Consider the following 10,628-nt stretch of genomic DNA (forward strand, 5'->3'; position numbering starts at 1 on the left):
AGCCGGCCCTGCCCTCTCCGGTGATCCCGGAGTTACCCCTCGATCGGGCCCCTAAAACTCCGGGAAAAAAGGCCGATCTCAATAACAACCAGGAGGTCTTCCATGACGAAGATCTCCCTGGTCAGCCGCTAACAGCTAGATAAGCAGCGAAATTAAACCTCTTGTTCTAGATTTTTTTAGAAGTCCGGCGCCCTTGTGCGCCGGCATAAGACAGATAAATTCACAATGTACCTGGCAACGCAATAAAGCTCACTTTCTTTAATTCGAGATTCACAATTTACTCGCCTCAGACTTCCTTCACAAAATTCCCTGCCATTCCGAAACACTTTAAATGTTTTAAAAAGTTTGATTAACCAATGACATCGAGGAAAAAGAAATCTTCGAAACACTTATTCCGCCAAATAAACAACTGTTACGTCCTGTTGACTCCACGATTTCTTTCTTTCGTGGAATCACTCATCTCATCACACAAAACAGACGAAAACCATAAAATAGCGGTTATCAATTGACGAAGTGGATGCACTCCAACTGTCATCGCTCATTAAATGGTAAATGACGAAACTTTCCAGAAAACTCGAACCTAATAAAATAGGCAAATTATAGACTTGTTTGTCGCATTCCATGTAATTCCACGAAATAAAGCACGAAATTTCAATTATCTCAAAATTTCGTGGCAAAGGGCGCAATAAATTAAAAACGCCATAAAAATCTGGGTGACCTCTCGGGTCACGGGAGGGCTGATCTCACGCTTTTCTGTGAAACGCAAATTTGACCTAAGACCCACGCCTCGCGGCGATTGATAAAGTTAAGCCTCTGGAAGGGACTGTCAAAGGGTAATCGAAATTGCTCATAGACAATGACGATTTTTGGGGAAACTCGCTACGGGATAGGCGGAAAATCGAAACCTACGTTACAATCAGAAGAGAACTCCACTAATCAAATCAAATTAAAACATAATCCCGCCTCCTTAATTTTGTATAAAAATCGCGACTTTACGCACTTGGAGCCACTTCTGATCCAGTCCGAGACGTCTTAAAACTATCTTTACCAGCCGTATTTATCAATCATCAGCCACCCGTACTCCTCGCTTAAGCGAAACCAGATTTCTGTCGCGTCGCGAGTAGACTCTGTGCGCGTGTCGATCACCCCGCAGTAACCGAGAGTCCGGACAAACTTAATAACCACCACTGCCATCCGTTTCACGTCCGGAAGAGTCCGCCGCAGTCACTTGATTCCCCGATAATAACCGTCAATATGAAGTCGCAAATTCACCGCCGCAAGTCTTTGGGAATAATTATCCGCAATCGGACAATTCGGAACAGACGCGCCCGCATAGTGGAGCGACAGCTCCTGGCTTCATTCTTAAAAAGCGAACGGTCCCCGCATATCGACCACCCTATCCCCGATTCTCCCCCTTCCCCATTTCCCTCACCTGTCTGTTGTTCCCTTGCGTATCGGGTATTCCCCGATACCCCAGAACCATCCCCCCTTTTGGAACCTTCCTACTCTCCAGTTTCTTCCGAGGAACTTGCGGAGTTCCGGGAGAGATCACCCTGCAATTTCTCCCCGGTTTCTTTCGACAAAATTCCTTCCCCCGCCTTTTCTACCTCCACGACCCTCAACCGTGACCGATCCCCTTCACCCTCCTTCTCTGACTCGAGTATTGAGATACTCGAGGAATTCTCACCCCGAACCTCCTCCCCTTCCGTAGAGATAATTTATGAGTGTATAAATTTATAGCCCGATAATCATTTATTGTACCGTAACTATAATATCACCGTTACTATAATATCAGGAATTATAAATAACTATAATTCCTGATATTTTACACTAAAAATTATATTACCAAATTAATGTAGTTTTATATTAATTTACTCACCAGATGCATTTTGACGGGGAGAATATCGATTTATAAAAATCCTCCCCGATCCTCCGAATTTGTGTTACACTCGTACCGGAACAAATGTCAGTCATGGTAATTATTCAGTTTAGGGGCCTCACCTCAAATCTCGATGTAATTATGCTCAATCGACGCCCCTGGTAACCATATCCAATAGAAAACGATTAAAAACGGCTATATCTGTATCGTTTTTAATCGTATCTTATCGGTTCTATCGTTGCATATTTAGAAGACAGATAAAACATTAATCGAATCGAATCGGTTTCTATCGTTTTAGGTCCGAATAAGAAAATAACTATACAAATTTTATAGTTATGAATCGTTTTCTATATGTACAATTATTGCCCGTCTGAATCAATCGTATATACACGATATAATATGTATCGTTATTTATGGTAATAATTTTACCGTATGCATTAATACGGATATATAAGAATAAAATGATAGACATCTTATCGATATTTATATGACTTAACCGAACCGATACATCTATCGTTTCTTATCAGGATTTTCTGACATACAACTTATCATCTTCTTTATGGCAGCAAATCGGTTCGTTTTCTATCGTATATTAATGATATAAATTGAATCGTTTGAAAACCTTCTACTTTGTATATGTTTGTATAAAGTTAAAACGATAGACATCTCGTCGATATTTATACGATTTAACCGAACCGATACATCTATCGTTTCTTATCAGGATTTTCCGACATACAACTTATCATCTTCTTTATGGCAGCAAATCGGTTCGTTTTCTATCGTATATTAATGATATAAATTGAATCGTTTGAAAACCTTCTACTTTGCATATGTTTTTATAAGGTTAAAACGATAGACATCTCGTCGATATTTATACGACTTAACCGAACCGACACATCTATCGTTTCTTATCAGGATTTTCCGACATACAACTTATCATCTTCTGTACGGCAGCAAATCGGTTCGTTTTCTATCGTATATTAATGATATAAATTGAATCGTTTGAAAACCTTCTACTTTGCATATGTTTTTATAAGGTTAATACGATAGACATCTCGTCGATATTTATACGACTTAACCGAACCGACACATCTATCGTTTCTTATCAGGATTTTCCGACATACAACTTATCATCTTCTGTACGGCAGCAAATCGGTTCGTTTTCTATCGTATATTAATGATATAAATTGAATCGTTTGAAAACCTTCTACTTTGCATATGTTTTTATAAGGTTAATACGATAGACATCTCGTCGATATTTATACGACTTAACCGAACCGACACATCTATCGTTTCTTATCAGGATTTTCCGACTGACGATCATCTTCTATACGGCAGCTAATCGTTATCTATCGCATATCAACGATATTAACCGAATTGTTTAGAAGCAGCAGACGGAAAAAATTTCTATGGAAATCATATTTTGTGAATACCCAGACAGCACCAAGTCCAAAATCGGGACATAACACGTCTTTTAGATGCTTTTTAGACGTCTTATGTCCCGCTTTTGGACATGCGTGCTGTCTGGGTATTCATAGAAATTTTTTGATTTTCATACATCTAATAATTCAGATATATGAAAAACTATGAATAACTACAATTTTTTATACTTTTTCACAGAAAGCTATGGATTTTTATGAAAAATTAAGTTGAATATACTAATTTCTACGCGTGCTGTTTTTACGCCAGAAGAGCTGAATCAATTTTGATACTTTTTTATAGAAAATTATGAAAAATAATTTTAACTATATGTTAGATAAACTTTCACGGAATTTTTAATAATAAATTAAACGCCAGTCTGTAATTAATCTTAATTTATTAAAAATATATTTTATATAAGTGTACAAATATGAAGAATTATGAACAGATACATTTTGTTTTTTTAACTGATAATTAAAGTGATATATTAATATATAGTTATAATGTTTCAAATTGGTTCGGCATTGTACAAAGAAATTTGTCACATTTCATTTCGACGACCACAAGTTTACGTTTTATCAGCTAAATCGGAATTATTTTTTTATCTTGTGCTTCGCTAGTAACTTGTAACATATGATTTATTCTTAATTGATTATAGACCGCAGACATGGTTGTCAGAACTTTACAAACGACAAAGCAACATTTATTTACAATAATAAAACTTAATATTTCGATAATTGTATCATCGTCTATAATTGTACTACAGAATCGTTGATTTTAATAGTTTTACTGTACGCTGCAGTGTGGAGCACAATTCCGCTAAATATGCACCTTTCATATACATGTACCTCTTTATTATTCATGAAATTCTTATAATAGTTACTATGACACTTTAACAAGCTATAATATTTATCCGCATTTTGTACTAATTTTGGAGCACCTGAAAAGCACCTCCCAAGTATTTTGCAACGTGAGTTTCTGATAGAATACCGTAAATAAACGATTCACTAACCATATTAAAAACGATAGAAACTGATGTATAGCTGATAAGACATTTACGATAGGATCCCAAGTATTTTGTAACGTGAGTTTCTGATAGAGTACCGTAAATAAACGATTCACTAACCGTATTAAAAACGATAAGAAATTTTTTTATCGTTTTCTATCGGAGATGGTTACCAGGGGCGTTTTTGTACGAAACGAAAGAATCTGGCAGAAAAAAGTGTCGCTCTGCCCCGCGACGCGAGATATTAAGGGGATCCTGCAGTGACTGGCGAACTTCCTCGATGTCGATAATGTCAACCTTTCTAATTTTGTTTTCCCTATATCTGTCTTTGTCTAACGAAATGACATCTGTCCTTTTTTCGATTGCTCGCCATCTCTCGCAAGATCCGGCAACTACTGTTGCTGCTCTTCTTGTCATTTGCATTACTAAAATAATTTTTCGATGGATCTTTTTTTGTACGCATTGAATCTTAATTCTACTTGCACGATATTATTCCTACATGTTTTCCCAAGGGCAGATGATAAAAATTATGTATGTATAAACTGCAGAATTTTTGTTTTAAGCAAATATTGTCGTCAGGTGACAGCTGCGTATGTGCCCAAATAAGTAATATTTTTAATTTTTTGGTGTTTTTGATATAAAATCGCGTTTTCTACCCTAGATTTTTGTGCGTACTTTAATTCTAGACCAAAAACTTGCAATTCTGTAAAGCCAATTAAAAGATCCATCGAAAAACGATAATGTCGGTAAATCATACGGCTGCAGGATCCCCTTAAACGTTAAAGTTGACAGGAATCAGGTTATGATTCCTGTCATACCGACGCCATGTAGCAACACTGAACGTGCCCTGCGGCCACATGCGCATGCTCAGTGGTCGCACGCGCATGTAAAACTGCGCCAATTTTAAATGAATCAATCGTGCAGAATAACCAAGCATCTCGATTCAAGCAGTTAGGTCTCACACTGGGTGTTTCATTAGTTTAATTATGCGTGGGAAGCACACACACACACACACACGGGGGGGTGCGAGGGGGGGCCTTCGGCTATATATATATATATATATATATATATATAGCCGAAGGCCCCCCCTCGCACCCCCCGTGTGTGTGTGTGTGTGTGCTTCCCACGCATAATTAAACTAATGAATATTATATATATATATATATATATATATATATATATAAAATAATGATTTTTAATTTATAATGATATTTTGTTCTTTTCTTTTTTGTAATAAATGTTGTAATTATTTTGATCAAATTAAACCCAATGTTTATTCTTTATAAATAAGACCTCACCTCTCACTACCTCCCTAAAATCGCACAAGGTCCGATCCCCGGTAATAGGGATATTATATCCTTGGCCGAAAACAGGACCGCAAATGCACGAAAACTCTCGGTAGGCGTAATAGCGTCCCTTCTGGACGTTGACCCGCGACTGAAGTTTTCCTGAAAAGTGCATTCGACTTGAGGCACGCGCCCTTCTAGCGTGAACCCGAGATACCATAAAACCTCGTTACGTCTTCCCATACCCCCTCCCATGGATAGCCTTTTCTTCGCTATATTCGTCGAACCAATATATATACCTAAATTTCGGGGTTCTGACGTAACACAATAAATAAACGTTTAATATCAGTTTGTGATTCTAAAAGAACACAGATTGACACCTCAAATTTTAATAAAAAGAGTTGATTTCAGCAAACCTTAACACTCCAGTACGATCTTGTAGTCGTTGCGATCGATTTCAATCGTGGTTAAATCAATTATATATCTATCACAATTGCACATAAAACTGTGAATTGGTCACTATTCTACTGTTGACGTCGATCGATTGTGCGTTAATCTCTATATATTAAGGTTGATCTCGATTGTTCTAAATCGCAATAATGCTCATCTAAACTTTACCACCACTTTAGACCGTAATTTGATATATTACATGTTACATATTTGTAGATGAGAACCTTTATACAGTCACACTTTACTCCTGCACAGTAGATCAAATAAATTTATATTTGCTCACATGTACACACAATGCATATTACAGAAAAAATGAGCAAACATCTCGCGTCTCTAGCGCACTCGCTATCCCAAGTTATTGTCGGTATATATATATTGGTAGGCTCAAAAATATAGAGCAACACCGGTAGTCAGAGATGCATCGTGATATAACAATATATATATATTTTTTTTTTTTATAAAAATACTCTTATTATTAATTTAGAATGCCAAATATATGAAAGAGGAGAACGAACAAAAGTCTAGCAACGCTTGAAATATATAAATTAGCGACAAAAGAAACCCATGAGGCTTACACCAATAACAAATTCAATTATGTTTGCCATAATTGTTTCTCTGAGTAGTGACTTCTTTCTTAATTTTGTAGCAGATACGAAAGTATTCCATACTTTTCTTTTATTAATTTCTTATATTTTTAGTTTATATTAATATCGATCTCAAGATCTTAGTTTCGTCTTTTGTATTGTCGTGCTAGCCGCGTGATTCTATTTAGCTTAAGACGTTCGCAGAGCGTGACACGTGCGGTCGCGGAATCGTCAGCCAATAAGGGCATCGCGCCGATTTCTCCCGTTTGGAATTTCGGAGCAAACGGGCGAATACTCTGTGCTTCTCGAGCAAATGCGTGCGATCGAAATCGATAACTGTTATAATCATTGCAATAGAGGCAAGTGTCGCGGGAATTAAAGACGGGTTATATTGCGAACGCAACGGATCACATCCTCGCTAATTACAGACACGCTGCATGTGAATATCGCCCGTCCGCCGTTTCCTTAACCATTGGCGATTCGGAGCTTTGACCTTTGCAAAGACGTGGCAGGTGGACCTTGACGATCCAGTGCGTCTTCCCGCGCTAGACCACGCAATCGGATGTGGAGCGAATTCATTATCATAATAAACGGTGCCACTGGAGTGGCAAAGATAATTTAAATAAAACGGTGCATTATTTATTTGCCCTTCGTGTGTGCTCCAGTCGGATCTACAGACACCTGTGCTTCCTCGCTTTCAATATCCTGCTTCAACGCTTTACGCTCTGCACTTTCTTGCTTCCGCCTGCTATCCCTCTCGCTTTCTCTGAGCGATCCCGGCACTCCGTTCGCCGCAAGTTCAACTTCCGCGCGCGAACACCGGGCATGGGCCATAAATTAAAAACGCTATAAGAATGAGTGAACTCTTGAGTCACGCGATCAAGATCGCGTTGATCTCACGCCTTTCTGTACAGACGTTACAGTTACCCTGTCACACATATCAACATCAAAACCTTCACACGTGTCGTCTGTTTGAGAACGCGTAGTTAATTTTAGACCCACGTCTCATAATAATTAATGAAGATAAGCCTCTGGAAAAGACAGTAGCTTCAAAGGGCAGAATGATAAGAATTTATAATTTCAGTATTAAAAATATTGGTGAATTACTGAATGACTATAATGGTTCCGGAGCTGATTTTATACGATGGAGAACTCAGTTGTTGTTCGAAGAGAGTGTGGAACGAGCTAAGTAAGAGCCAGGCGCTGTTGATGGTGCATAAAGGTTATTCCTTTATTTATGACAAATCAAATTTTTAGTTGTTGTTGTCAAAAAATACATACGAGTTGGATGACAATGCCATCAGGATTTTTATTGGTTCTAAATTAAAAGGAAAAGCTTTCAGCTGGTATCACGCCAGTTAACGGTTAGGGTATCCACTAACAGCCCGGAAAATTAGAACTTAGAAGACAATTCGAAGCACGTGAATGGCGAAAGAGTGAGACCTTCAACGATTACTGCTACCAGTTTGGAGAGCTTCCAAACTCGTCAATGGATAACCACTAATTAGGAATTGCTTCATACGCAAGGATTTTTCGATAATTCGCCAAAAGATAAGCAAAAAACCGAAATCTAAGCCACAATCGGAAGAAAACTCCACTAATCAAATCATCCTAAAAATTAAACCCGTCTCCTTAATTTCCTATAAAAACCGCGACTCTACGTACTTCGAGACACTTCCAGTCTGAAGCAGTTTCCATTTTCGTACTTTGAGTGTACAGTATCATCACCGCCATCTCGACATGTTGCCTCTTTTTAAACTAAATTCTGTGTTTAAAAATTCTATTCATCGCTGAGTGTGAGTGTAAAGTTTTTCGATTCTTTCGCGTTAAACTATATTTTAGCTTATAACCTTTTTATATAACACATATTACCATCAAATAAGTACCTATCTACAGTAACCAAAAAAGATAATCAATTTATTTTATAAAAATTGTGCTACAGAAATGTTGATACTAAAGATTACGAAATATTTAATTGTTATTTTACACACACAAATATAAGGAAATAATATTTGGAACATATACAAATATTTATATATGTAGGTGGCATAGGAACGTTGATGGTGAAAATAGAATTAATTGGAGTTACAGAATAAACAAGCAGCAAAATACGTCCATTTAGACTAAAACCACTGGATTCAATAGTTCTTATTGAAGAGCGTCTTATAAGTAATACATTAATTTTATATAATATAACATAAGACATATATAACTACAACAGACTAATAATGTGTGCTTTTTCATTTAGCGACTCAAGTCAACACAAGCGTCATTCTGTCTCTTTTTAACATCTAGTGAGCAACAAAGACAGAGTGACGCTTGTGTCAACTTGTGTCGTTAACTAATGGAAAGTACCTAATATAGACGAAGTGCGAATGTTGTGAGATACCCAAAAATATTGACGAATCTACTGCGAGTTGAGATCCGAATACGATACGAGCGACTCAAGATTGAAAAGTAAACGAAAGATATATACGATATTGAAGCAAACACTTGTATAATTATACTCTTAAATGCATTATATGGTATACAGAATATGTACAAGGTGTCTACAATGTATTTTACTTTTAGATCAACACTGCTTTCAATGCTGAATTCGACAGATTTCCATAGTCACGACGAAGCGCGCGAAGAGTTACAAATCTCAATATATCGTCCCTGACAACACGCATATCTTAATGACGTCTTTAAAAAAGACGTCTTTAAGACATTACCAAAAAAACGTCTATAAGACATCTTAGAAAAATAATTGTCTTAAAAATAAAAGTCTTAAAGACTTTATTAGAGTAACATTTTTATGACATCTTAGAAAGACGTCTTTAAGACTTTGTTAGAAAGACGTCTAAAAGTCTTTTGTCTTTTATGAGACTTTTTTTGGAACATACACAAATATTTACATTATCGACTAAAATACATATGACGTGACAATTTGTACATAACATATGGCCGTTAGATGGCATCCGTCAGAATGCCGTTTCTCGTACGTAAAATATGATAAACGGTATATAAGTATATAAAAACTATAAGATATATATAAATCACGGTTTGGTACAATTTAATTATATCGGTTATATGTGGAGTTCACTCTTATAATAAAGTAGCATCCTTTTAGATTAATATCATAATTATATTATAAGCAACTTTTAACTCTTTTTTATATTTTTTTTCTTGTTAACGCATTTTCCTATTATTAATTTTTATTTTACAATATATCTAAAAATGGTCCAAAGTAAAACGTCTCTGAGATGTTTCAAAAACATAAATTAAGGACATAAGACGTCTTAAAGACGTCATAATGACATCTTTAATAGTTTTATAAAATGTCCTTATATTACTTTATTTATAAAATGTCTTAATATATAACATGTTTTCTAGGATGCTATGTGCACTGAGATATAAGTACACTGGAGTGTGCACTGCCATGTTAAATTGGGAGATAGACAGTTAAATTGGGATCTTTATCTTTCTCTATTGTACAAGACGCATGTGTATATTGCTGAGAGTCAACTAGTTGTCTTTGTCAAACAAGTTTTACAAGGACAGCAAGCCCAATGATTTATCTCTTTCTCGGCTCACGCCAGCCAAGCTAGTGCACACTACAGTACACTTACATCTCGATCAGGCTCTGCAAATCGGTTACGTGATCGATAAACGAACGACTGGACACGTGGACGCTGAGGGATGAGCTATTTGTACCCCTCTGCTTTCGAGAAATTTCTGTGTTCGTGACTATAACATTCTTCTAGATCTAAACGGTTATTAGAACGCAACAGGTATTTTGATGCTAGAAATGTTTGTCAAAACGCTTGTTTCTTGTTGTCACCTTCCTTTGTTTTATTCGTTAAAGAAAGCGTGTATATTGACAATTAACGTGGTAGAGACAAAGGAAGGTGATGTTGCCAATTGAACGATACATCATCAAATTCAAATAGTATCTTCTTAATATTAACAATCTGAGACATGTGTAAGTCATGATTTCGAGCATACCACCCGCCTCGATCATC

Source organism: Temnothorax longispinosus, chromosome 11 (genome assembly GCF_030848805.1).
Source record: "Temnothorax longispinosus isolate EJ_2023e chromosome 11, Tlon_JGU_v1, whole genome shotgun sequence".
Classification (NCBI taxonomy): Eukaryota; Metazoa; Arthropoda; class Insecta; order Hymenoptera; family Formicidae; genus Temnothorax; species Temnothorax longispinosus.